Genomic DNA, 20,963 nt, shown 5'->3' with positions numbered 1-20,963 from the left:
TCACAGAGTGAAAATACCTCTTAACTTACTTTAGATGAAAACTAACAAAGCGATGCAAAAAAAAATAATTTTAAAAAGTTTTTCAACAGTTAAAGCACCTGGTATTCCCAGGAGGTCTCCCATCCAAGTACTAACCAGGCCCAAGCCTTCTTAGCTTCCGAGATCAGACGAGACCGGGCGTTCTTGGGCTGGTATGGCCGTAAGCAATCTCTGCTTGAAAATCTTGGACTTTAAACAAGCTACGCTTGAAAACATATCACAGAGTGAAAATACCTCTTAACTTACTTTAGATAAAAACTAACAAAGCGATGCAAAAAAACTTCATTTTAAAAAGTTTTTCAACAGTTAAAGCTTACAGCCCCTGGTATTCCCAGGAGGTCTCCCATCTAAGTACTAACCAGGCCCAAGCCTTCTAAGCTTCCGAGATCAGACAAGACCGGGCGTTATTGAGCTGGTACGGCCGTAAGCAATCTCTGCTTGAAAATCTTGGACTTTGAACAACCTAGGCTTGAAAACATATCACAGAGTGAAAATACCTCTTAACTTACTTTAGATAAAAACTAACAAAGCGATGCAAAAAAACTTCATTTTAAAAAGTTTTTCAACAGTTAAAGCTTACAGCACCTGGTATTCCCAGGAGGTCTCCCATCCAAGTACTAACCAGGCCCAAGCCTTCTTAGCTTCCGAGATCAGACGAGACCGGGCGTTCTCTGGCTGGTATGGCCGTAAGCAATCTCTGCTTGAAAATCTTGGACTTTAAACAACCTAGGCTTGAAAACATATCACAGAGTGAAAATACCTCTTAACTTACTTTAGATAAAAACTAACAAAGCGATGCAAAAAAACTTCATTTTAAAAAGTTTTTCAACAGTTAAAGCTTACAGCACCTGGTATTCCCAGGAGGTCTCCCATCCAAGTACTAACCAGGCCCAAGCCTTCTTAGCTTCCGAGATCAGACGAGACCGGGCGTTCTCTGGCTGGTATGGCCGTAAGCAATCTCTGCTTGAAAATCTTGGACTTTAAACAACCTAGGCTTGAAAACATGGCACAGAGTGAAAATATCTCTTAACTTACTTTAGATAAAAATTATCAAAGCAATGCAAAAAAAATTCATTTTAAAAAGTTTTTCAACAGTTAAAGCTTACAGCCCCTGGTATTCCCAGGAGGTCTCCCATCTAAGTACTAACCAGGCCCAAGCCTTCTAAGCTTCCGAGATCAGACAAGACCGGGCGTTATTGAGCTGGTACGGCCGTAAGCAATCTCTGCTTGAAAATCTTGGACTTTGAACAACCTAGGCTTGAAAACATATCACAGAGTGAAAATACCTCTTAACTTACTTTAGATAAAAACTAACAAAGCGATGCAAAAAAACTTCATTTTAAAAAGTTTTTCAACAGTTAAAGCTTACAGCACCTGGTATTCCCAGGAGGTCTCCCATCCAAGTACTAACCAGGCCCAAGCCTTCTTAGCTTCCGAGATCAGACGAGACTGGGCGTTCTCTGGCTGGTATGGCCGTAAGCAATCTCTGCTTGAAAATCTTGGACTTTAAACAACCTAGGCTTGAAAACATATCACAGAGTGAAAATACCTCTTAACTTACTTTAGATAAAAACTAACAAAGCGATGCAAAAAAACTTCATTTTAAAAAGTTTTTCAACAGTTAAAGCTTACAGCACCTGGTATTCCCAGGAGGTCTCCCATCCAAGTACTAACCAGGCCCAAGCCTTCTTAGCTTCCGAGATCAGACGAGACCGGGCGTTCTCTGGCTGGTATGGCCGTAAGCAATCTCTGCTTGAAAATCTTGGACTTTAAACAACCTAGGCTTGAAAACATGGCACAGAGTGAAAATATCTCTTAACTTACTTTAGATAAAAATTATCAAAGCAATGCAAAAAAAATTCATTTTAAAAAGTTTTTCAACAGTTAAAGCTTACAGCAGCTGGTATTCCCAGGAGGTCTCCCATCCAAGTACTAACCAGGCCCAAGCCTTCTTAGCTTCCGAGATCAGACGAGACCGGGCGTTCTTGGGCTGGTATGGCCGTAAGCAATCTCTGCTTGAAAATCTTGGACTTTAAACAACCTAGGCTTGAAAACATATCACAGAGTGAAAATACCTCTTAACTTACTTTAGATAAAAACTAACAAAGTGATGCAAAAAAAATTCATTTTAAAAAGTTTTTCAACAGTTAAAGCTTACAGCACCTGGCATTCCCAGGAGGTCTCCCATCCAAGTACTAACCAGGACCAAGCCTTCTTAGCTTCCGACATCAGACGAGACCTGGCGTTCTTGGGCTGGTATGGCCGTAAGCAATCTCTGCTTGAAAATCTTGGACTTTAAACAACCTAGGCTTGAAAACATGTCACAGAGTGAAAATATCTCTTAACTTACTTTAGATAAAAATTAACAAAGCAATGCAAAAAAAATTAATTTTATAAAGTTTTTCAACAGTTAAAGCTTACAGCAGCTGGTATTCCTAGGAGGTCTCCCATCCAAGTACTAACCAGGCCCAAGCCTTCTTAGCTTCCGAGATCAGACGAGACCGGGCGTTCTTGGGCTGGTATGGCCATAAGCAATCTCTGCTTGAAAATCTTGGACTTTAAACAACCTAGGCTTGAAAACATATCACAGAGTGAAAATACCTCTTAACTTAATTTAGATAAAAACTAACAAAGCGATGCAAAAAAACTTCATTTTAAAAAGTTTTTCAACAGTTAAAGCTTACAGCACCTGGTATTTCCAGGAGGTCTCCCATCCAAGTACCAACCAGGCCCAAGCCTTCTTAGCTTCCGAGATCAGACGAGACCGGGCGTTCTTGGGCTGGTATGGCCGTAAGCAATCTCTGCTTGAAAATCTTGGACTTTAAACAACCTAGGCTTGAAAACATATCACAGAGTGAAAATACCTCTTAACTTACTTTAGATAAAAACTAACAAAGCGATGCAAAAAAACTTCATTTTAAAAAGTTTTTCAACAGCTAAAGCTTACAGCACCTGGTATTCCCAGGAGGTCTCCCATCCAAGTACTAACCAGGCCCAAGCCTTCTTAGCTTCCGAGATCAGACGAGACCAGGTGTTCTTGGGCTGGTATGGCCGTAAGCAATCTCTGCTTGAAAATCTTGGACTTTAAACAACCTAGGCTTGAAAACATATCACAGAGTGAAAATACCTCTTAACTTACTTTAGATAAAAACTAACAAAGCGATGCAAAAAAACTTCATTTTAAAAAGTTTTTCAACAGTTAAAGCACCTGGCATTCCCAGGAAGTCTCCCATCCATGTACTAACCAGGCCCAAGCCTTCTTAGCTTCCGAGATCAGACAAGACCGGGCGTTCTTGCGCTGGTATGGCCGTAAGCAATCTCTGCTTGAAAATCTTGGACTTTAAACAACCTAGGCTTGAAAACATATCACAGAGTGAAAATATCTCTTAACTTACTTTAGATAAAAATTAACAAAGCAATGAAAAAAAATATCATTTTAAAAAGTTTTTCAACAGTTAAAGCTTACAGCACCTGGTATTTCCAGGAGGTCTCCCATCCAAGTACCAACCAGGCCCAAGCCTTCTTAGCTTCCGAGATCAGACGAGACCGGGCGTTCTTGGGCTGGTATGGCCGTAAGCAATCTCTGCTTGAAAATCTTGGACTTTAAACAACCTAGGCTTGAAAACATATCACAGAGTGAAAATACCTCTTAACTTACTTTAGATAAAAACTAACAAAGCGATGCAAAAAAACTTCATTTTAAAAAGTTTTTCAACAGTTAAAGCTTACAGCACCTGGTATTCCCAGGAGGTCTCCCATCCAAGTACTAACCAGGCCCAAGCTTTCTTAGCTTCCGAGATCAGACGAGACCAGGTGTTCTTGGGCTGGTATGGCCGTAAGCAATCTCTGCTTGAAAATCTTGGACTTTAAACAACCTAGGCTTGAAAACATATCACAGAGTGAAAATACCTCTTAACTTACTTTAGATAAAAACTAACAAAGCGATGCAAAAAAACTTCATTTTAAAAAGTTTTTCAACAGTTAAAGCACCTGGCATTCCCAGGAAGTCTCCCATCCATGTACTAACCAGGCCCAAGCCTTCTTAGCTTGCGAGATCAGACAAGACCGGGCGTTCTTGCGCTGGTATGGCCGTAAGCAATCTCTGCTTGAAAATCTTGGACTTTAAACAACCTAGGCTTGAAAACATATCACAGAGTGAAAATACCTCTTAACTTACTTTAGAAAAAAAATAACAAAGCGATGCAAAAAAACTTCATTTTAAAAGTTTTTTAAGAGTTAAAGCTTACAGCACCTGGCATTCCCAGGAGGTCTCCCATCCAAGTACTAACCAGGCCCAAGCCTTCTTAGCTTCCGAGATCAGACGAGACCGGGCGTTCTTGGGCTGGTATGGCCGTAAGTAATCTCTGCTTGAAAATCTTGGACTTTAAACAACCTAGGCTTGAAAACATATCACAGAGTGAAAATACCTCTTAACTTTTTTTAGAAAAAAACTAACAAAGCGATGCAAAAAAACTTAATTTTAAAAAGTTTTTCAACAGTTAAAGCACCTGGCATTCCGAGGAGGTCTCCCATCCAAGTATTAACCAGGCCCAAGCCTTCTTAGCTTCCGAGATCAAACGAGACCGGTCATTCTTGGCCTGGTATGGCCATAAGCAATCTCTGCTTGAAAATCTTGGACTTTAAACAACCTAGGCTTGAAAACATTTCACAGAGTTAAAATACCTCTTAACTGACTTTAAAAAAAAACTAACAAAGCGAAGCAAAAAAACTTCATTTTAAAAAGTTTTTCAACAGTTAAAGCTTACAGCACCTGGCATTCCCTGGAGGTCTCCCATCCAAGTACTAACCAGGTCCAAGCCTTCTTAGCTTCCGTTATCAGAGAGAGACTGGGCGTTCTTGGGCTGGTATGGCCGTAAGCAATCTCTGCTTGAAAATCTTGGACTTTAAACAACCTAGGCTTGAAAGCATATCACAGAGTGAAAATACCTCTTAACTTACTTTAGAAAAAAACTAACAAAGCGATGCAAAAAAACGTCATTTTAAAAATTTTTCAACAGTTAAAGCTTACAGCACCTGGTATTCCCAGGAGGTCTCCCATCCAAGTATTAACCAGGCCCAAGCCTTCTTAGCTTCCGAGATCAGACGAGACCGGGCGTTCTTGGGCTGGAATGACCGTAAGCAATCTCTGCTTGAAAATCTTGGACTTTAAACAACCTCGGCTTGAAAACATATCACAGAGTGAAAATACCTCTTAACTTACTTTAGATAAAAACTAACAAAGCGATGCAAAAAAAATTCAATTTAAAAAGTTTTTCAACAGGTAAAGCTTACAGCACCTGGTATTCCCAGGAGGTCTCCCATCCAAGTACTAATCAGGCCCAAGCCTTCTTAGCTTCCGAGATCAAACGAGACCAGGCGTTCTTGGGCTGGTATGGCCGTAAGCAATCTCTGCTTGAAAATCTTGGACTTTAAACAACCTAGGCTTGAAAACATGTCACAGAGTGAAAATATCTCCTAACTTACTTTAGATAAAAATTATCAAAGCAATGCAAAAAAAATTCATTTTAAAAAGTTTTTCAACAGTTAAAGCTTACAGCAGCTGGTATTCCCAGGAGGTCTCCCATCCAAGTACTAACCAGGCCCAAGCCTTCTTAGCTTCCGAGATCAGACGAGACCGGGCGTTCTTGGGCTGGTATGGTCCGTAAGCAATCTCTGCTTGAAAATCTTGGACTTTAAACAACCTAGGCTTGAAAACATATCACAGAGTGAAAATACCTCTTAACTTACTTTAGATAAAAACTAACAAAGCGATGCAAAAAAAACTTCATTTTAAAAAGTTTTTCAACAGTTAAAGCTTACAGCACCTGGTATTCCCAGGAGGTCTCCCATCCAAGTACCACCCAGGCCCAAGCCTTCTTAGCTTCCGAGATCAGACGGGACCGGGCGTTCTTGGGCTGGTATGGCCGTAAGCAATCTCTGCTTGAAAATCTTGGACTTTAAACAACCTAGGCTTGAAAACATATCACAGAGTGAAAATACCTCTTAACTTACTTTAGATAAAAACTAACAAAGCGATGCAAAAAAAATTCATTTTAAAAAGTTTTTCAACAGTTAAAGCTTATAGCACCTGGCATTCCCAGGAGGTCTCCCATCCAAGTACTAACCAGGCCCAAGCCTTCTTAGCTTCCGAGATCAGACGAGACCGGGCGTTCTTGGGCTGGTATGGCCATAAGCAATCTCTGCTTGAAAATCTTGGACTTTAAACAACCTAGGCTTGAAAACATATCACAGAGTGAAAATACCTCTTAACTTACTTTAGATAAAAACTAACAAAGTGATGCAAAAAAATTTCATTTAAAAAACTTTTTCAACAGTTAAAGCTTACAGCACCTGGTATTCCCAAAAGGTCTCCCATCCAAGTACTAACAAGGCCCAAGCCTTCTTAGCTTCCGAGATCAGACGAGACCGGCTGTTCTTGGGCTGGTATGGCTGTAAGCAATCTCTGCTTGAAAATCTTCGACTTTAAACAACGTAGGCTTGAAAAAATATCACAGAGTGAAAATACCTCTTAACTTACTTTAGAAAAAAACTAACAAAGCGATGCAAAAAAACTTCATTTTAAAAAGTTTTTCAACAGTTAAAGCTTACAGCCCCTGGTATTCCCAGGAGGTCTCCCATCTAAGTACTAACCAGGCCCAAGCCTTCTAAGCTTCCGAGATCAGACAAGACCGGGCGTTATTGAGCTGGTATGGCTGTAAGCAATCTCTGCTTGAAAATCTTGGACTTTAAACAACCTAGGCTTGAAAACATATCACAGAGTGAAAATACCTCTTAACTTACTTTAGATAAAAACTAACAAAGCGATGCAAAAAAAATTCATTTTAAAAAGTTTTTCAACAGTTAAAGCTTATAGCACCTGGCATTCCCAGGAGGTCTCCCATCCAAGTACTAACCAGGCCCAAGCCTTCTTAGCTTCCGAGATCAGACGAGACCGGGCGTTCTTGGGCTGGTATGGCCGTAAGCAATCTCTGCTTGAAAATCTTGGACTTTAAACAACCTAGGCTTGAAAACATATCACAGAGTGAAAATACCTCTTAACTTACTTTAGATAAAAACTAACAAAGTGATGCAAAAAAATTCATTTAAAAAAGTTTTTCAACAGTTAAAGCTTACAGCACCTGGTATTCCCAAGAGGTCTCCCATCCAAGTACTAACAAGGCCCAAGCCTTCTTAGCTTCCGAGATCAGACGAGACCGGCTGTTCTTGGGCTGGTATGGCTGTAAGCAATCTCTGCTTGAAAATCTTCGACTTTAAACAACGTAGGCTTGAAAAAATATCACAGAGTGAAAATACCTCTTAACTTACTTTAGATAAAAACTAACAAAGCGATGCAAAAAAACTTCATTTTAAAAAGTTTTTCAACAGTTAAAGCTTACAGCCCCTGGTATTCCCAGGAGGTCTCCCATCTAAGTACTAACCAGGCCCAAGCCTTCTAAGCTTCCGAGATCAGACAAGACCGGGCGTTATTGAGCTGGTATGGCTGTAAGCAATCTCTGCTTGAAAATCTTGGACTTTGAACAACCTAGGCTTGAAAACATATCACAGAGTGAAAATACCTCTTAATTTACTTTAGATAAAAACTAACAAAGCGATGCAAAAAAACTTCATTTTAAAAAGTTTTTCAACAGTTAAAGCTTACAGCACCTGGTATTCCCAGGAGGTCTCCCATCCAAGTACTAACCAGGCCCAAGCCTTCTTAGCTTCCGAGATCAGACGAGACTGGGCGTTCTTTACATTTACATTTACATTTATGGCATTTATCAGACGCCCTTACCCAGTGCGACTTACAATCAGTAGCGACAGGGACAGTCCCCCTGGAGCAACTTAAGGTTAAGTGTCTTGCTCAGGGACACAATGGTAGTAATTGGTATTTGAACCTGGGTCTTCTGGTTCATAGGCGAGTGTGTTACACACTAGGCTACTACCACCCTTTCGTTCTCTGGCTGGTATGGCCGTAAGCAATCTCTGCTTGAAAATCTTGGACTTTAAACAGCCTAGGCTTAAAAACATATCACAGAGTGAAAATACCTCTTAACTTACTTTAGATAAAAACTAACAAAGCGATGCAAAAAAAAATTCATTTTAAAAAGTTTTTCAACAGTTAAAGCTTACAGCACCTGGTATTCCCAGGAGGTCTCCCATCCAAGTACTAACCAGGCCCAAGCCTTCTTAGTTTCCGAAATCAAACGAGTCCGGGCGTTCTTGGGCTGGTATGGCCGTAAGCAATCTCTACTTGAAAATCTTGGACTTTAAACAACCTAGGCTTGAAAAAATATCACAGAGTGAAAATACCTCTTAACTTACTTTAGATAAAAACTAACAAAGTGATGCAAAAAAAATTCATTTAAAAAAGTTTTTCAACAGTTAAAGCTTACAGCACCTGGTATTCCCAAAAGGTCTCCCATCCAAGTACCACCCAGGCCCAAGCCTTCTTAGCTTCCGAGATCAGACGAGACCGGGCGTTCTTGGGCTGGTATGGCCGTAAGCAATCTCTGCTTGAAAATCTTGGACTTTAAACAACCTAGAATTGAAAACATATCACAGAGTGAAAATACCTCTTAACTTACTTTAGATAAAAACTAACAAAGCGATGCAAAAAAAATTCATTTTAAAAAGTTTTTCAACAGTTAAAGCTTACAGCACCTGGCATTCCCAGGAGGTCTCCCATCCAAGTACTAACCAGGCCCAAGCCTTCTTAGCTTCCGAGATCAGACGAGACCGGGCGTTCTTGGGCTGGTATGGCCATAGGCAATCTCTGCTTGAAAATCTTGGACTTTAAACAACCTAGGCTTGAAAACATATCACAGAGTGAAAATACCTCTTAACTTACTTTAGATAAAAACTAACAAAGCGATGCAAAAAAAATTAATTTAAAAAGTTTTTCAACAGTTAAAGCTTACAGCACCTGGTATTCCCAAAAGGACTCCCATCCAAGTACTAACCAGGCCCAAGCCTTCTAAGCTTCCGAGATCAGACAAGACCGGGCGTTATTGAGCTGGTATGGCCGTAAGCAATCTCTGCTTGAAAATCTTGGACTTTAAACAACCTAGGCTTGAAAACATATCACAGAGTGAAAATACCTCTTAACTTACTTTAGATAAAAACTAACAAAGCGATGCAAAAAAACTTCATTTTAAAAAGTTTTTCAACAGTTAAAGCTTACAGCACCTGGTATTCCCAGGAGGTCTCCCATCCAAGTACTAACCAGGCCCAAGCCTTCTTAGTTTCCGAGATCAAACGAGACCGGGCGTTCTTTGGCTGGTATGGCCGTAAGCAATCTCTACTTGAAAATCTTGGACTTTAAACAACCTAGGCTTGAAAACATATCACAGAGTGAAAATACCTCTTAACTTACTTTAGATAAAAACTAACAAAGCGATGCAAAAAAATTCATTTAAAAAAGTTTTTCAACAGTTAAAGCTTACAGCACCTGGTATTCCCAAAAGGTCTCCCATCCAAGTACTAACAAGTCCCAAGCCTTCTTAGCTTCCGAGATCAGACGAGACCTGGCGTTCTTTGGCTGGTATGGCCGTAAGCAATCTCTGCTTGAAAATCTTGGACTTTAAACAACCTAGGCTTGAAAACATGTCACAGAGTGAAAATATCTCTTAACTTACTTTAGATAAAAATTAACAAAGCAATGCAAAAAAAATTCATTTAAAAAAGTTTTTCAACAGTTAAAGCTTACAGCAGCTGGTATTCCCAGGAGGTCTCCCATCCAAGTCCTAACCAGGCCCAAGCCTTCTTAGCTTCCGAGATCAGACGAGACCGGGCGTTCTTGGGCTGGTATGGCCATAAGCAATCTCTGCTTGAAAATCTTGGACTTTAAAGAACCTAGGCTTGAAAACACACTCAGCATGCTCCTCTGACCATCAACGGTGCATCTGTGGAGAGAGTGAGCAGCACCAAGTTCCTGGGTGTGCACATTACCGAGGATCTCTCCTGGACAAAAAACACCACTGCACTGGCCAAGAAAGCACAGCAGCGTCTTTACTTCCTCCGCAAACTAAGAAGAGCAAGAGCACCAGCCCCCATCATGCACACATTCTACCGAGGAACCATCGAGAGCATCCTGTCCAGCTGCATCACTGTGTGGTTTGGAGCCTGCAATGCGTCCTGTCAAAAAACTCTCCAACGCATAGTAAGAGCAGCTGAGAGAATCATCGGTGTCCCTCTCCCCTCCCTCCCAGACATCTACAGCACACGCCTCACCAAAAAAGCCCTCTGCATAGCAGCTGATCCCACCCACCCAATGCAAACCTTCTTCAGCCTGCTGCCATCAGGGAGGAGACTGCGGAGTCTCCAGGCCAGGACCAGCAGACTGAAGGACAGCTTCACCCATCAGGCGGTCAGGAAACTCAACTCCCTCCCGGCTCTGCCCCCACTCCCCTCACTCCCCTCTTCTGCTCCACAAACTTTTTGAACTCTAAATCACACAAACTGACCATGCACCAGTCACTCTGTGCAGCTCTGGTCTGCCATCTACCTCACTTTCACTTCGTCACTTTAAACTAAAAACTCTGTTGCACTATTGGTTTTTGCACTCTCCTGATGTTGCACTCTCCACCAGTGCCCTTATTTGTACATGGTGTTTTTAAAATTGTATATTGTGCCTTTCTTTTTAAATTGTATTTATACTCTGTATTCGTTACTGTTACTGTTTTTGTATTTAATGTTATTCTTATGGGTCAGAGAGTAACGTAATTTCAATTCTCTGCATGTCCTGTACATGTGGCAGAATTGACAATAAAGTTGACTTGACTTGACTTGACTTGACTTGATATCACAGAGTGAAAATACCTCTTAACTTAATTTAGATAAAAACTAACAAAGCGATGCAAAAAAACTTCATTTTAAAAGTTTTTCAACAGTTAAAGCTTACAGCACCTGGTATTCCCAGGAGGTCTCCCATCCAAGTACCAACCAGGCCCAAGCCTTCTTAGTTTCCGAGATCAAACGAGACCGGGCGTTCTTTGGCTGGTATGGCCGTAAGCAATCTCTACTTGAAAATCTTGGACTTTAAACAACCTAGGCTTGAAAACATATCACAGAGTGAAAATACCTCTTAACTTACTTTAGATAAAAACTAACAAAGCGATGCAAAAAAAATTCATTTAAAAAAGTTTTTCAACAGTTAAAGCTTACAGCACCTGGTATTCCCAAAAGGTCTCCCATCCAAGTACTAACAAGTCCCAAGCCTTCTTAGCTTCCGAGATCAGACGAGACCTGGCGTTCTTTGGCTGGTATGGCCGTAAGCAATCTCTGCTTGAAAATCTTGGACTTTAAACAACCTAGGCTTGAAAACATGTCACAGAGTGAAAATATCTCTTAACTTACTTTAGATAAAAATTAACAAAGCAATGCAAAAAAAATTCATTTTAAAAAGTTTTTCAACAGTTAAAGCTTACAGCAGCTGGTATTCCCAGGAGGTCTCCCATCCAAGTACTAACCAGGCCCAAGCCTTCTTAGCTTCCGAGATCAGACGAGACCGGGCGTTCTTGGGCTGGTATGGCCATAAGCAATCTCTGCTTGAAAATCTTGGACTTTAAACAACCTAGGCTTGAAAACATATCACAGAGTGAAAATACCTCTTAACTTACTTTAGATAAAAACTAACAAAGCGATGCAAAAAAACTTCATTTTAAAAAGTTTTTCAACAGTAAAGCTTACAGCACCTGGTATTCCCAGGAGGTCTCCCATCCAAGTACCAACCAGGCCCAAGCCTTCTTAGCTTCCGAGATCAGACGAGACCGGGCGTTCTTGGGCTGGTATGGCCGTAAGCAATCTCTGCTTGAAAATCTTGGACTTTAAACAACCTAGGCTTGAAAACATATCACAGAGTGAAAATACCTCTTAACTTACTTTAGATAAAAACTAACAAAGCGATGCAAAAAAACTTCATTTTAAAAAGTTTTTCAACAGTTAAAGCTTACAGCACCTGGTATTCCCAGGAGGTCTCCCCTCCAAGTACTAACCACGCCCAAGCCTTCTTAGCTTCCGAGATCAGACGAGACCGGGTGTTCTTGGGCTGGTATGGCCGTAAGCAATCTCTGCTTGAAAATCTTGGACTTTAAACAACCTAGGCTTGAAAACATATCACAGAGTGAAAATACCTCTTAACTTTTTTTAGAAAAAACTAACAAAGCGATGCAAAAAAACTTAATTTTAAAAAGTTTTTCAACAGTTAAAGCACCTGGCATTCCCAGGAGGTCTCCCATCCAAGTACTAACCAGGCCCAAGCCTTCTTAGCTTCCGAGATCAGACGAGACCGGTCATTTTTGGCCTGGTATGGCCATAAGCAATCTCTGCTTGAAAATCTTGGACTTTAAACAACCTAGGCTTGAAAACATATAACAGAGTTAAAATACCTCTTAACTTACTTTAAAAAAAAACTAACAAAGCGAAGCAAAAAAACTTCATTTTAAAAAGTTTTTCAACAGTTAAAGCTTACAGCACCTGGCATTCCCTGGAGGTCTCCCATCCAAGTACTAACCAGGTCCAAGCCTTCTTAGCTTCCGTTATCAGAGAGAGACTGGGCGTTCTTGGGCTGGTATGGCCGTAAGCAATCTCTGCTTGAAAATCTTGGACTTTAAACAACATAGGCTTGAAAACATATCACAGAGTGAAAATACCTCTTAACTTACTTTAGAAAAAAACTAACAAAGCGATGCAAAAAAACGTCATTTTAAAAAATTTTTCAACAGTTAAAGCTTACAGCACCTGGTATTCCCAGGAGGTCTCCCATCCAAGTACTAACCAGGCCCAAGCCCTCTTAGCTTCCGAGATCAGACGAGACCGGGCGTTCTTTGGCTGGAATGACCGTAAGCAATCTCTGCTTGAAAATCTTGGACTTTAAACAACCTCGGCTTGAAAACATATCACAGAGTGAAAATCCCTCTTAACTTACTTTAGATAAAAACTAACAAAGCGATGCAAAAAAAATTCAATTTAAAAAGTTTTTCAACAGGTAAAGCTTACAGCACCTGGTATTCCCAGGAGGTCTCCCATCCAAGTACTAATCAGGCCCAAGCCTTCTTAGCTTCCGAGATCAAACGAGACCGGGCGTTCTTGGGCTGGTATGGCCGTAAGCAATCTCTGCTTGAAAATCTTGGACTTTAAACAACCTAGGCTTGAAAACATATCACAGAGTGAAAATACCTCTTAACTTACTTTAGATAAAAACTAACAAAGCGATGCAAAAAAAACTTCATTTTAAAAAGTTTTTCAACAGTTAAAGCTTACAGCACCTGGTATTCCAAGGAGGTCTCCCATCCAAGTACTAACCAGGCCCAAGCCTTCTTAGCTTCCGAGATCAAGACGAGACCGGGCGTTCTTGGGCTGGTATGGCCGTAAGCAATGTCTACTTGAAAATCTTGGACTTTAAACAACCTAGGCTTGAAAACATATCACAGAGTGAAAATACCTCTTAACTTACTTTAGATAAAAACTAACAAAGCGATGCAAAAAAAATTCATTTTAAAAAGTTTTTCAACAGTTAAAGCTTACAGCACCTGGTATTCCCAGGAGGTCTCCCATCCAAGTACTAACCAGACCCAAGCCTTCTTAGCTTCCGAGATCAGACGAGACCGGGCGTTCTTGGGCTGGTATGGCCATAAGCAATCTCTGCTTGAAAATCTTGGACTTTAAACAACCTAGGCTTGAAAACATATCACAGAGTGAAAATACCTCTAACTTAATTTAGATAAAAACTAACAAAGCGATGCAAAAAAACTTCATTTTAAAAAGTTTTTCAACAGTTAAAGCTTACAGCACCTGGCATTCCCAGGAGGTCTCCCATCCAAGTACTAACCAGGCCCAAGCCTTCTTAGCTTCCGAGATCAGACGAGACCGGGCGTTCTTGGGCTGGTATGGCCATAAGCAATCTGTGCTTGAAAATCTTGGACTTTAAACAACCTAGGCTTGAAAACATATCACAGAGTGAAAATACCTCTTAACTTACTTTAGATAAAAACTAACAAAGCGATGCAAAAAAAAATCATTTAAAAAAGTTTTTCAACAGTTAAAGCTTACAGCAACCTGGTATTCCCAGGAAGGTCTCCCATCCAAGTACTAACCAGGCCCAAGCCTTCTTAGCTTCTGAGATCAGACGAGACCGGCCGTTCTTGGGCTGGTATGGCCGTAAGCAATCTCTGCTTGAAAATCTTGGACTTTAAACAACCTAGGCTTGAAAACATATCACAGAGTGAAAATACCTCTTAACTTACTTTAGATAAAAACTAACAAAGCGATGCAAAAAAACTTCATTTTAAAAGGGTTTTTCAACAGTTAAAGCTTACAGCCCCTGGTATTCCCAGGAGGTCTCCCATCTAAGTACTAACCAGGCCCAAGGCCTTCTAGGCTTCCGAGATCAGACAAGACCAGGCGTTATTGAGCTGGTATGGCCGTAAGCAATCTCTGCTTGATAATCTTGGACTTTAAACAACCTAGGCTTGAAAACATATCACAGAGTGAAAATACCTCTTAACTTACTTTAGATAAAAACTAACAAAGCGATGCAAAAAAACTTCATTTTAAAAAGTTTTTCAACAGTTAAAGCTTACAGCACCTGGTATTCCCAGGAGGTCTCCCATCCAAGTACTAACCAGGCCCAAGCCTTCTTAGTTTCCGAGATCAAACGAGACCGGGCGTTCTTGGGCTGGTATGGCCGTAAGCAATCTCTACTTGAAAATCTTGGACTTTAAACAACCTAGGCTTGAAAACATATCACAGAGTGAAAATACCTCTTAACTTACTTTAGATAATAAACTAACAAAGCGATGCAAAAAAACTTCATTTTAAAAAGTTTTTCAACAGTTAAAGCTACAGCACCTGGCATTCCCAGGAGGTCTCCCATCCAAGTACTAACCAGGCCCAAGCCTTCTTAGCTTCCGAGATCAGACGAGACGGGCGTTCTTGGGCTGGTATGGCCGTAAGCAATCTCTGCTTGAAAATCTTGGACTTTAAACAATCTAGGCTTGAAAACATATCACAGAGTGAAAATACCTCTTAACTTACTTTAGAAAAAAACTAACAAAGCGATGCAAAAAAACTTCATTTTAAAAAGTTTTTCAACAGTTAAAGCTTACAGCACCTGGCATTCCCAGGAGGTCTCCCATCCAAGTACTAACCAGGCCCAAGCCTTCTTAGCTTCCGTGATCAGACGAGACCGGGCGTTCTTGGGCTGGTATGGCCGTAAGCAATCGCTGCTTGAAAATCTTGGACTTTAAACAACCTAGGCTTGAAAACATATCACAGAGTGAAAATACCTCTTAACTTACTTTAGAAAAAAACTAACAAAGCGATGCAAAAAACTTCATTTTATAAAGTTTTTCAACAGTTAAAGCACCTGGCATTCCCAGTAGGTCTCCCATCCAAGTACTAACCAGGCCCAAGCCTTCTTAGCTTCCGAGATCAGACGAGACCGGGCGTTCTTGGGCTGGTATGGCCGTAAGCAATCTCTGCTTGAAAATCTTGGACTTTAAACAACCTAGGCTTGAAAACATATCACAGAGTGAAAATACCTCTTAACTTACTTTAGATAAAAACTAACAAAGCGATGCAAAAAAAACTTCATTTTAAAAAGTTTTTCAACAGTTAAAGCTTACAGCACCTGGCATTCCCAGAAGGTCTCCCATCCAAGTACTAACCAGGCCCAAGCCTTCTTAGCTTCCGAGATCAGACGAGACCGGGCGTTCTCAGGGCTGGTATGGCCGTAAGCAATCTCTGCTTGAAAATCTTGGACTTTAAACAACCTAGACTTGAAAACATATCACAGAGTGAAAATACCTCTTAACTTACTTTAGAAAAAAACTAACAAAGCGATGCAAAAAAACTTCATTTTAAAAAGTTTTTCAACAGTTAAAGCACCTGGCATTCCCAGGAAGGTCTCCCATCCAAGTACTAACCAGGCCCAAGCCTTCTTAGCTTCCGAGATCAGACGAGACCGGGCGTTCTTGGGCTGGTATGGCCGTAAGCAATCTCTGCTTGAAAATCTTGGACTTTAAACAACCTAGGCTTGAAAACATATCACAGAGTGAAAATACCTCTTAACTTACTTTAGATAAAAACTAACAAAGCGATGCAAAAAAACTTCATTTTAAAAAGTTTTTCAACAGTTAAAGCTACGCACCTGGCATTCCCAGGAGGTCTCCCATCCAAGTACTAACCAGGCCCAAGCCTTCTTAGCTTCCGAGATCAGACGAGACCGGGCGTTCTTGGGCTGGTATGGCGTAAGCAATCTCTGCTTGAAAATCTTGGACTTTAAACAACCTAGGCTTGAAAACATATCACAGAGTGAAAATACCTCTTAACTTACTTTAGATAAAAAACTAACAAAGCGATGCAAAAAAACTTCATTTTAAAAAGTTTTTCAACAGTTAAAGCTTACAGCACCTGGCATTCCCAGGAGGTCTCCCATCCAAGTACTAACCAGGCCCAAGCCTTCTTAGCTTCCGATGATCAGACGAGACCGGGCGTTCTTGGGCTGGTATGGCCGTAAGCAATCTCTGCTTGAAAATCTTGGACTTTAACAACCTAGGCTTGAAAACATATCACAGAGTGAAAATACCTCTTAACTTACTTTAGAAAAAACTAACAAAGCGATGCAAAAAAACTTCATTTTAAAAAGTTTTTCAACAGTTAAAGCACCTGGCATTCCCAGGAGGTCTCCCATCCAAGTACTAACCAGGCCCAAGCCTTCTTAGCTTCCGAGATCAGACGAGACCGGGCGTTCTTGGGCTGGTATGGCCGTAAGCAATCTCTGCTTGAAAATCTTGGACTTTAAACAACCTAGGCTTGAAAACATATCACAGAGTGAAAATACCTCTTAACTTACTTTAGATAAAAACTAACAAAGCGATGCAAAAAAACTTCATTTTAAAAAGTTTTTCAACAGTTAAAGCTTACAGCACCTGGCATTCCCAGGAGGTCTCCCATCCAAGTACTAACCAGGCCCAAGCCTTCTTAGCTTCCGAGATCAGACGAGACCGGGCGTTCTTGGGCTGGTATGGCCGTAAGCAATCTCTGCTTGAAAATCTTGGACTTTAAACAACCTAGGCTTGAAAACATATCACAGAGTGAAAATACCTCTTAACTTACTTTAGATAAAAACTAACAAAGCGATGCAAAAAAACTTAATTTTAAAAAGTTTTTCAACAGTTAAAGCACCTGGTATTCCCAGGAGGTCTCCCATCCAAGTACTAACCAGGCCCAAGCCTTCTTAGCTTCCGAGATCAGACGAGACCGGGCGTTCTTGGGCTGGTATGGCCGTAAGCAATCTCTGCTTGAAAATCTTGGACTTTAAACAACCTAGGCTTGAAAACATATCACAGAGTGAAAATACCTCTTAACTTACTTTAGAAAAAACTAACAAAGCGATGCAAAAAAAACTTCATTTTAAAAAGTTTTTCAACAGTTAAAGCACCTGGCATTCCCAGGAGGTCTCCCATCTAAGTACTAACCAGGCCCAAGCCTTCTTAGCTTCCGAGATCAGACGAGACCGGGCGTTCTTGGGCTGGTATGGCCGTAAGTAATCTCTGCTTGAAAATCTTGGACTTTAAACAACCTAGGCTTGAAAACATATCACAGAGTGAAAATACCTCTTAACTTACTTTAGATAAAAACTAACAAAGCGATGCAAAAAAACTTCATTTTAAAAAGTTTTTCAACAGTTAAAGCTTACAGCACCTGGTATTCCCAGGAGGTCTCCCCATCCAAGTACTAACCAGGCCCAAGCCTTCTTAGCTTCCGAGATCAGACGAGACCGGGCGTTCTTGGGCTGGTATGGCCGTAAGCAATCTCTGCTTGAAAATCTTGGACTTTAAACAACCTAGGCTTGAAAACATATCACAGAGTGAAAATACCTCTTAACTTACTTTAGATAAAAAATAACAAAGCAAAAAATGCAAAAAAAACTTCATTTTAAAAGTTTTTTAACAGTTAAAGCACCTGGCATTCCCAGGAGGTCTCCACTCCAAGTACTAACCCGGCCCAAGCCTTCTTAGCTTCCGAGATCAGACGAGACCGGGCGTTCTTGGGCTGGTATGGCCGTAAGCAATCTCAGCTTGAAAATATTGGACTTTAAACAACCTAAAGTTTTTCAAAAGTTAAAGCTTACAGCACCTGGTATACCCAGGAGGTCTCCCATCCAAGTACTAACCAGCCCAAGCCTTCTTAGCTTCCGAGATAAGACGAGACCGGGCGTTCTTGGGCTGGTATGGCCGTAAGCAATCTCTGCTTGAAAATCTTGGACTTTTTAAACAACCTAGGCTTGAAAACATATCACAGAGTGAAAATACCTCTTAACTTACTTGAGATAAAAACTAACCAAAGCGATGACAAAACACTTCATTTTAAAAAGTTTTTTAAAAGTTAAAAGCTTACAGCCACCTGGATTCCCAGGAGGTCTCCATCCAAGTACTAACCAGGCCCAAGCCATTCTAAGCTTCGAGATCAGACGAGACCGGCGTCGTCTGGCTGGTACTGGCCGTAAGCAATCTCTGCTTGAAAATCTTGGACTTTAAACAACCTAGCTTGAATAACAAATATCACAGAGTGAAAATACCTCTTAACTTACTTTAGATAAAAAACTAACAAAGCGATGCAAAAAAACTTCATTTTAAAAAGTTTTTCAACAGTTAAGCACCTGGTATTCCCAGGAGGTCTCCCATCCAAGTACTAACCAGGCCCAAGCCTTCTTAGCTTCCGAGATCAGACGAGCCGGGCGGTTCTTGGGCTGGTATGGCCGTAAGCAATCTCTGCTTGAAAATCTTGGACTTAAAAAAAAACCTAGGCTTAAAAACATATCACAGAGTGAAAACACCTCTTAACTTACTTTAGATAAAAACTAAAAAAAGCGATGCAAAAAACTTCATTTAAAAAGTTTTTCAACAGTTAAAGCTTACAGCACCTGGCATTCCCAGGAGGTCTCCCATCCAAGTACTAACCAGGCCCAAGCCTTCTTAGCTTCCGAGATCAGACAAGACCGGGCGTTCTTGGGCTGGTATGGCCGTAAGCAATCTCTGCTTGAAAATTTTGGACTTTAAACAACCTAGGCTTGAAAACATATCACAGAGTGAAAATACCTCTTAACTTACTTTAGAAAAAAAACGAACAAAGCGATGCAAAAAAACTTAATTTTAAAAAGTTTTTCAACAGTTAAAGCTTACAGCATCTGGCATTCCCAGGAGGTCTCCCATCCAAGTACTAACCAGGCCCAAGGCTTCTTAGCTTCCGAGATCAGACGAGACCAGGCGTTCTTGGGCTGGTATGGCCGTAAGCAATCTCTGCTTGAAAATCTTGGACTTTAAACAACCTAGGTTTGAAACCATATCACAGAGTGAAAATACCTCTTAACTTACTTTAGAAAAAAAATAACAAAGCGATGCAAAAAAACTTCATTTTAAAAAGTTTTTTAACAGTTAAAGCACCTGGCATTCCCAGGAGGTCTCCCATCCAAGTACTAACCAGGCCCAAGCCTTCTTAGCTTCCGAGATCAGACGAGACCGGGCGTTCTTGGGCTGGTATGGCCGTAAGCAATCTCTGCTTGAAAATATTGGACTTAAAACAACCTTAAGTTTTTCAAAAGTTAAAGCTTACAGCACCTGGTATACCCAGGAGGTCTCCCATCCAAGTACTAACCAGGCCCAAGCCTTCTTAGCTTCCGAGATAAGACGAGACCGGGCGTTCTTGGGCTGGTATGGCCGTATGCAATCTCTGCTTGAAAATCTTGGACTTTAAACAACCTAGGCTTGAAAACATGTCACAGAGTGAAAATACCTCTTAACTTACTTTAGATAAAAACTAACAAAGCGATGCAAAAAAACTTCATTTTAAAAAGTTTTTCAACAGTTAAAGCACCTGGTATTCCCAGGAGGTCTCCCATCCAAGTACTAACCAGGCCCAAGCCTTCTTAGCTTCCGAGATCAGACGAGACCAGGCGTTCTTGGGCTGGTATGGCCGTAAGCAATCTCTGCTTAAAAATCTTGGACTTTAAACAACCTAGGCTTGAAAACATATCACAGAGTGAAAATACCTCTTAACTTACTTTAAATAAAAACTAACAAAGCGATGCAAAAAAACTTCATTTTAAAAAGTTTTTCAACAGTTAAAGCTTACAGCAGATCAGACGAGACCAGGCTTACTTGGGCTGGTAGGGCCGTAAGCAATCTCTGCTTGAAAATCTTGGACTATAAACAACCTAGGCTTGAAAACATATCACAGAGTGAAAATACCTCTTAACTTACTTTAGATAAAAATTAACAAAGCGATGCAAAAAAAACTTCATTTTAAATTGTTTTTCAACAGTTAAAGCTTACAGCACCTGGTATTCCCAGGAGGTCTCCCATCCAAGTACTAACCAGGCCCAAGCCTTCTTAGCTTCCGAAAGCAGACGAGACCGGGCATTCTTGGGCTGGTATGGCCGTAAGCAATCTCTGCTTGAAAATCTTGGACTTTAAACAACCTAGGCTTGAAAACATATCACAGAGTGAAAATACCTCTTAACTTACTTTAGATAAAAACTAACAAAGCGATGCAAAAAAAAAAAAATTAAAAAAGTTTTTCAACAGTTAAAGCTTACAGCACCTGGTATCCCAGGAGGTCTCCCATCCAAGTACCAACCAGGCCCAAGCCTTCTTAGCTTCCGAGATCAGACGAGACCGGGCGTTCTTGGGCTGGTATGGCCGTAAGCAATCTCTGCTTGAAAATCTTGGACTTTGAACAACCTAGGCTTGAAAACATATCACAGAGTGAAAATACCTCTTAACTTACTTTAGATAAAAACTAACAAAGCGATGCAAAAAAACTTCATTTAAAAAGTTTTTCAACAGTTAAATCTTACAGCACCTGATATTCCCAGGAGGTCTCCCATCCAAGTACTAACCAGGCCCAAGCCTTCTTAGCTT

The 20,963-nt window shown here is 40.7% G+C and overlaps 39 non-coding genes and 33 pseudogenes across 39 annotated transcripts; all 72 read right to left on the bottom strand.

Annotated features, from left to right (window-relative positions):
• Nucleotides 1-86: 86 nt before the first annotated feature.
• On the bottom strand, nucleotides 87-205 carry LOC114780477 (uncharacterized; annotated as a pseudogene).
• A 144-nt stretch (nucleotides 206-349) lies between these two features.
• Nucleotides 350-468, bottom strand: LOC114780498 (uncharacterized; annotated as a pseudogene).
• A 144-nt stretch (nucleotides 469-612) lies between these two features.
• LOC114780524 (5S ribosomal RNA) lies at nucleotides 613-731 on the bottom strand. Its single transcript, XR_003747202.1, has one exon. It is a non-coding gene; the product is annotated as a 5S ribosomal RNA (ribosomal RNA).
• Nucleotides 732-875: 144 nt separating this feature from the next.
• LOC114780523 (5S ribosomal RNA) lies at nucleotides 876-994 on the bottom strand. Its single transcript, XR_003747201.1, has one exon. It is a non-coding gene; the product is annotated as a 5S ribosomal RNA (ribosomal RNA).
• Nucleotides 995-1,138: 144 nt separating this feature from the next.
• On the bottom strand, nucleotides 1,139-1,257 carry LOC114780497 (uncharacterized; annotated as a pseudogene).
• A 144-nt stretch (nucleotides 1,258-1,401) lies between these two features.
• On the bottom strand, nucleotides 1,402-1,520 carry LOC114780550 (5S ribosomal RNA). Its single transcript, XR_003747227.1, has one exon. It is a non-coding gene; the product is annotated as a 5S ribosomal RNA (ribosomal RNA).
• Nucleotides 1,521-1,664: 144 nt separating this feature from the next.
• On the bottom strand, nucleotides 1,665-1,783 carry LOC114780522 (5S ribosomal RNA). Its single transcript, XR_003747200.1, has one exon. It is a non-coding gene; the product is annotated as a 5S ribosomal RNA (ribosomal RNA).
• A 144-nt stretch (nucleotides 1,784-1,927) lies between these two features.
• Nucleotides 1,928-2,046, bottom strand: LOC114780553 (5S ribosomal RNA). The gene has a single exon (XR_003747230.1). It is a non-coding gene; the product is annotated as a 5S ribosomal RNA (ribosomal RNA).
• Nucleotides 2,047-2,190: 144 nt separating this feature from the next.
• On the bottom strand, nucleotides 2,191-2,309 carry LOC114780492 (uncharacterized; annotated as a pseudogene).
• Nucleotides 2,310-2,453: 144 nt separating this feature from the next.
• Nucleotides 2,454-2,572, bottom strand: LOC114780467 (5S ribosomal RNA). The gene has a single exon (XR_003747193.1). It is a non-coding gene; the product is annotated as a 5S ribosomal RNA (ribosomal RNA).
• Nucleotides 2,573-2,716: 144 nt separating this feature from the next.
• LOC114780556 (5S ribosomal RNA) lies at nucleotides 2,717-2,835 on the bottom strand. The gene has a single exon (XR_003747233.1). It is a non-coding gene; the product is annotated as a 5S ribosomal RNA (ribosomal RNA).
• Nucleotides 2,836-2,979: 144 nt separating this feature from the next.
• Nucleotides 2,980-3,098, bottom strand: LOC114780525 (5S ribosomal RNA). The gene has a single exon (XR_003747203.1). It is a non-coding gene; the product is annotated as a 5S ribosomal RNA (ribosomal RNA).
• Nucleotides 3,099-3,235: 137 nt separating this feature from the next.
• Nucleotides 3,236-3,354, bottom strand: LOC114780516 (uncharacterized; annotated as a pseudogene).
• A 144-nt stretch (nucleotides 3,355-3,498) lies between these two features.
• LOC114780555 (5S ribosomal RNA) lies at nucleotides 3,499-3,617 on the bottom strand. The gene has a single exon (XR_003747232.1). It is a non-coding gene; the product is annotated as a 5S ribosomal RNA (ribosomal RNA).
• Nucleotides 3,618-3,761: 144 nt separating this feature from the next.
• LOC114780538 (5S ribosomal RNA) lies at nucleotides 3,762-3,880 on the bottom strand. The gene has a single exon (XR_003747216.1). It is a non-coding gene; the product is annotated as a 5S ribosomal RNA (ribosomal RNA).
• Nucleotides 3,881-4,279: 399 nt separating this feature from the next.
• Nucleotides 4,280-4,398, bottom strand: LOC114780544 (5S ribosomal RNA). The gene has a single exon (XR_003747221.1). It is a non-coding gene; the product is annotated as a 5S ribosomal RNA (ribosomal RNA).
• Nucleotides 4,399-4,535: 137 nt separating this feature from the next.
• On the bottom strand, nucleotides 4,536-4,654 carry LOC114780520 (uncharacterized; annotated as a pseudogene).
• A 144-nt stretch (nucleotides 4,655-4,798) lies between these two features.
• LOC114780515 (uncharacterized) lies at nucleotides 4,799-4,918 on the bottom strand (annotated as a pseudogene).
• A 143-nt stretch (nucleotides 4,919-5,061) lies between these two features.
• LOC114780559 (5S ribosomal RNA) lies at nucleotides 5,062-5,180 on the bottom strand. Its single transcript, XR_003747236.1, has one exon. It is a non-coding gene; the product is annotated as a 5S ribosomal RNA (ribosomal RNA).
• Nucleotides 5,181-5,324: 144 nt separating this feature from the next.
• LOC114780542 (5S ribosomal RNA) lies at nucleotides 5,325-5,443 on the bottom strand. Its single transcript, XR_003747220.1, has one exon. It is a non-coding gene; the product is annotated as a 5S ribosomal RNA (ribosomal RNA).
• A 144-nt stretch (nucleotides 5,444-5,587) lies between these two features.
• Nucleotides 5,588-5,707, bottom strand: LOC114780480 (uncharacterized; annotated as a pseudogene).
• A 145-nt stretch (nucleotides 5,708-5,852) lies between these two features.
• Nucleotides 5,853-5,971, bottom strand: LOC114780521 (5S ribosomal RNA). The gene has a single exon (XR_003747199.1). It is a non-coding gene; the product is annotated as a 5S ribosomal RNA (ribosomal RNA).
• A 144-nt stretch (nucleotides 5,972-6,115) lies between these two features.
• Nucleotides 6,116-6,234, bottom strand: LOC114780532 (5S ribosomal RNA). The gene has a single exon (XR_003747210.1). It is a non-coding gene; the product is annotated as a 5S ribosomal RNA (ribosomal RNA).
• A 144-nt stretch (nucleotides 6,235-6,378) lies between these two features.
• On the bottom strand, nucleotides 6,379-6,497 carry LOC114780468 (5S ribosomal RNA). The gene has a single exon (XR_003747194.1). It is a non-coding gene; the product is annotated as a 5S ribosomal RNA (ribosomal RNA).
• A 144-nt stretch (nucleotides 6,498-6,641) lies between these two features.
• LOC114780485 (uncharacterized) lies at nucleotides 6,642-6,760 on the bottom strand (annotated as a pseudogene).
• A 144-nt stretch (nucleotides 6,761-6,904) lies between these two features.
• LOC114780548 (5S ribosomal RNA) lies at nucleotides 6,905-7,023 on the bottom strand. The gene has a single exon (XR_003747225.1). It is a non-coding gene; the product is annotated as a 5S ribosomal RNA (ribosomal RNA).
• Nucleotides 7,024-7,166: 143 nt separating this feature from the next.
• On the bottom strand, nucleotides 7,167-7,285 carry LOC114780461 (5S ribosomal RNA). The gene has a single exon (XR_003747187.1). It is a non-coding gene; the product is annotated as a 5S ribosomal RNA (ribosomal RNA).
• Nucleotides 7,286-7,429: 144 nt separating this feature from the next.
• On the bottom strand, nucleotides 7,430-7,548 carry LOC114780484 (uncharacterized; annotated as a pseudogene).
• Nucleotides 7,549-8,165: 617 nt separating this feature from the next.
• On the bottom strand, nucleotides 8,166-8,284 carry LOC114780473 (uncharacterized; annotated as a pseudogene).
• Nucleotides 8,285-8,428: 144 nt separating this feature from the next.
• LOC114780534 (5S ribosomal RNA) lies at nucleotides 8,429-8,547 on the bottom strand. Its single transcript, XR_003747212.1, has one exon. It is a non-coding gene; the product is annotated as a 5S ribosomal RNA (ribosomal RNA).
• A 144-nt stretch (nucleotides 8,548-8,691) lies between these two features.
• On the bottom strand, nucleotides 8,692-8,810 carry LOC114780554 (5S ribosomal RNA). The gene has a single exon (XR_003747231.1). It is a non-coding gene; the product is annotated as a 5S ribosomal RNA (ribosomal RNA).
• A 143-nt stretch (nucleotides 8,811-8,953) lies between these two features.
• Nucleotides 8,954-9,072, bottom strand: LOC114780483 (uncharacterized; annotated as a pseudogene).
• A 144-nt stretch (nucleotides 9,073-9,216) lies between these two features.
• Nucleotides 9,217-9,335, bottom strand: LOC114780552 (5S ribosomal RNA). Its single transcript, XR_003747229.1, has one exon. It is a non-coding gene; the product is annotated as a 5S ribosomal RNA (ribosomal RNA).
• A 143-nt stretch (nucleotides 9,336-9,478) lies between these two features.
• LOC114780505 (uncharacterized) lies at nucleotides 9,479-9,597 on the bottom strand (annotated as a pseudogene).
• A 144-nt stretch (nucleotides 9,598-9,741) lies between these two features.
• LOC114780491 (uncharacterized) lies at nucleotides 9,742-9,860 on the bottom strand (annotated as a pseudogene).
• A 1,075-nt stretch (nucleotides 9,861-10,935) lies between these two features.
• LOC114780562 (5S ribosomal RNA) lies at nucleotides 10,936-11,054 on the bottom strand. Its single transcript, XR_003747239.1, has one exon. It is a non-coding gene; the product is annotated as a 5S ribosomal RNA (ribosomal RNA).
• A 144-nt stretch (nucleotides 11,055-11,198) lies between these two features.
• LOC114780504 (uncharacterized) lies at nucleotides 11,199-11,317 on the bottom strand (annotated as a pseudogene).
• A 144-nt stretch (nucleotides 11,318-11,461) lies between these two features.
• Nucleotides 11,462-11,580, bottom strand: LOC114780561 (5S ribosomal RNA). The gene has a single exon (XR_003747238.1). It is a non-coding gene; the product is annotated as a 5S ribosomal RNA (ribosomal RNA).
• Nucleotides 11,581-11,723: 143 nt separating this feature from the next.
• On the bottom strand, nucleotides 11,724-11,842 carry LOC114780529 (5S ribosomal RNA). Its single transcript, XR_003747207.1, has one exon. It is a non-coding gene; the product is annotated as a 5S ribosomal RNA (ribosomal RNA).
• Nucleotides 11,843-11,986: 144 nt separating this feature from the next.
• On the bottom strand, nucleotides 11,987-12,105 carry LOC114780558 (5S ribosomal RNA). The gene has a single exon (XR_003747235.1). It is a non-coding gene; the product is annotated as a 5S ribosomal RNA (ribosomal RNA).
• A 136-nt stretch (nucleotides 12,106-12,241) lies between these two features.
• Nucleotides 12,242-12,360, bottom strand: LOC114780510 (uncharacterized; annotated as a pseudogene).
• A 144-nt stretch (nucleotides 12,361-12,504) lies between these two features.
• LOC114780514 (uncharacterized) lies at nucleotides 12,505-12,624 on the bottom strand (annotated as a pseudogene).
• A 144-nt stretch (nucleotides 12,625-12,768) lies between these two features.
• On the bottom strand, nucleotides 12,769-12,887 carry LOC114780535 (5S ribosomal RNA). Its single transcript, XR_003747213.1, has one exon. It is a non-coding gene; the product is annotated as a 5S ribosomal RNA (ribosomal RNA).
• Nucleotides 12,888-13,031: 144 nt separating this feature from the next.
• LOC114780528 (5S ribosomal RNA) lies at nucleotides 13,032-13,150 on the bottom strand. The gene has a single exon (XR_003747206.1). It is a non-coding gene; the product is annotated as a 5S ribosomal RNA (ribosomal RNA).
• Nucleotides 13,151-13,295: 145 nt separating this feature from the next.
• LOC114780536 (5S ribosomal RNA) lies at nucleotides 13,296-13,415 on the bottom strand. The gene has a single exon (XR_003747214.1). It is a non-coding gene; the product is annotated as a 5S ribosomal RNA (ribosomal RNA).
• A 144-nt stretch (nucleotides 13,416-13,559) lies between these two features.
• On the bottom strand, nucleotides 13,560-13,678 carry LOC114780546 (5S ribosomal RNA). The gene has a single exon (XR_003747223.1). It is a non-coding gene; the product is annotated as a 5S ribosomal RNA (ribosomal RNA).
• A 143-nt stretch (nucleotides 13,679-13,821) lies between these two features.
• Nucleotides 13,822-13,940, bottom strand: LOC114780531 (5S ribosomal RNA). Its single transcript, XR_003747209.1, has one exon. It is a non-coding gene; the product is annotated as a 5S ribosomal RNA (ribosomal RNA).
• A 144-nt stretch (nucleotides 13,941-14,084) lies between these two features.
• Nucleotides 14,085-14,205, bottom strand: LOC114780493 (uncharacterized; annotated as a pseudogene).
• Nucleotides 14,206-14,350: 145 nt separating this feature from the next.
• Nucleotides 14,351-14,470, bottom strand: LOC114780511 (uncharacterized; annotated as a pseudogene).
• A 144-nt stretch (nucleotides 14,471-14,614) lies between these two features.
• Nucleotides 14,615-14,733, bottom strand: LOC114780547 (5S ribosomal RNA). The gene has a single exon (XR_003747224.1). It is a non-coding gene; the product is annotated as a 5S ribosomal RNA (ribosomal RNA).
• A 144-nt stretch (nucleotides 14,734-14,877) lies between these two features.
• On the bottom strand, nucleotides 14,878-14,995 carry LOC114780503 (uncharacterized; annotated as a pseudogene).
• Nucleotides 14,996-15,139: 144 nt separating this feature from the next.
• Nucleotides 15,140-15,258, bottom strand: LOC114780545 (5S ribosomal RNA). Its single transcript, XR_003747222.1, has one exon. It is a non-coding gene; the product is annotated as a 5S ribosomal RNA (ribosomal RNA).
• A 136-nt stretch (nucleotides 15,259-15,394) lies between these two features.
• LOC114780502 (uncharacterized) lies at nucleotides 15,395-15,513 on the bottom strand (annotated as a pseudogene).
• Nucleotides 15,514-15,658: 145 nt separating this feature from the next.
• Nucleotides 15,659-15,778, bottom strand: LOC114780530 (5S ribosomal RNA). The gene has a single exon (XR_003747208.1). It is a non-coding gene; the product is annotated as a 5S ribosomal RNA (ribosomal RNA).
• A 137-nt stretch (nucleotides 15,779-15,915) lies between these two features.
• Nucleotides 15,916-16,035, bottom strand: LOC114780509 (uncharacterized; annotated as a pseudogene).
• Nucleotides 16,036-16,177: 142 nt separating this feature from the next.
• LOC114780499 (uncharacterized) lies at nucleotides 16,178-16,296 on the bottom strand (annotated as a pseudogene).
• A 144-nt stretch (nucleotides 16,297-16,440) lies between these two features.
• LOC114780463 (5S ribosomal RNA) lies at nucleotides 16,441-16,560 on the bottom strand. Its single transcript, XR_003747189.1, has one exon. It is a non-coding gene; the product is annotated as a 5S ribosomal RNA (ribosomal RNA).
• Nucleotides 16,561-16,695: 135 nt separating this feature from the next.
• On the bottom strand, nucleotides 16,696-16,814 carry LOC114780490 (uncharacterized; annotated as a pseudogene).
• Nucleotides 16,815-16,958: 144 nt separating this feature from the next.
• LOC114780527 (5S ribosomal RNA) lies at nucleotides 16,959-17,077 on the bottom strand. The gene has a single exon (XR_003747205.1). It is a non-coding gene; the product is annotated as a 5S ribosomal RNA (ribosomal RNA).
• A 137-nt stretch (nucleotides 17,078-17,214) lies between these two features.
• LOC114780476 (uncharacterized) lies at nucleotides 17,215-17,333 on the bottom strand (annotated as a pseudogene).
• Nucleotides 17,334-17,470: 137 nt separating this feature from the next.
• Nucleotides 17,471-17,589, bottom strand: LOC114780486 (uncharacterized; annotated as a pseudogene).
• Nucleotides 17,590-17,733: 144 nt separating this feature from the next.
• On the bottom strand, nucleotides 17,734-17,853 carry LOC114780557 (5S ribosomal RNA). Its single transcript, XR_003747234.1, has one exon. It is a non-coding gene; the product is annotated as a 5S ribosomal RNA (ribosomal RNA).
• Nucleotides 17,854-17,994: 141 nt separating this feature from the next.
• LOC114780513 (uncharacterized) lies at nucleotides 17,995-18,113 on the bottom strand (annotated as a pseudogene).
• Nucleotides 18,114-18,168: 55 nt separating this feature from the next.
• On the bottom strand, nucleotides 18,169-18,286 carry LOC114780508 (uncharacterized; annotated as a pseudogene).
• Nucleotides 18,287-18,693: 407 nt separating this feature from the next.
• LOC114780519 (uncharacterized) lies at nucleotides 18,694-18,810 on the bottom strand (annotated as a pseudogene).
• A 145-nt stretch (nucleotides 18,811-18,955) lies between these two features.
• On the bottom strand, nucleotides 18,956-19,074 carry LOC114780551 (5S ribosomal RNA). Its single transcript, XR_003747228.1, has one exon. It is a non-coding gene; the product is annotated as a 5S ribosomal RNA (ribosomal RNA).
• Nucleotides 19,075-19,219: 145 nt separating this feature from the next.
• Nucleotides 19,220-19,338, bottom strand: LOC114780482 (uncharacterized; annotated as a pseudogene).
• A 137-nt stretch (nucleotides 19,339-19,475) lies between these two features.
• LOC114780488 (uncharacterized) lies at nucleotides 19,476-19,594 on the bottom strand (annotated as a pseudogene).
• Nucleotides 19,595-19,649: 55 nt separating this feature from the next.
• LOC114780487 (uncharacterized) lies at nucleotides 19,650-19,768 on the bottom strand (annotated as a pseudogene).
• Nucleotides 19,769-19,905: 137 nt separating this feature from the next.
• LOC114780494 (uncharacterized) lies at nucleotides 19,906-20,024 on the bottom strand (annotated as a pseudogene).
• A 344-nt stretch (nucleotides 20,025-20,368) lies between these two features.
• On the bottom strand, nucleotides 20,369-20,487 carry LOC114780564 (5S ribosomal RNA). The gene has a single exon (XR_003747241.1). It is a non-coding gene; the product is annotated as a 5S ribosomal RNA (ribosomal RNA).
• A 144-nt stretch (nucleotides 20,488-20,631) lies between these two features.
• LOC114780563 (5S ribosomal RNA) lies at nucleotides 20,632-20,749 on the bottom strand. Its single transcript, XR_003747240.1, has one exon. It is a non-coding gene; the product is annotated as a 5S ribosomal RNA (ribosomal RNA).
• Between the last annotated feature and the right edge of the window lie 214 nt (nucleotides 20,750-20,963).

This window comes from Denticeps clupeoides, unplaced genomic scaffold (genome assembly GCF_900700375.1).
Source record: "Denticeps clupeoides unplaced genomic scaffold, fDenClu1.1, whole genome shotgun sequence".
Classification (NCBI taxonomy): Eukaryota; Metazoa; Chordata; class Actinopteri; order Clupeiformes; family Denticipitidae; genus Denticeps; species Denticeps clupeoides.
The sequence above is the reverse complement of the archived record's forward strand: the minus strand, read 5'-3'. Positions and strand labels throughout refer to the sequence as shown.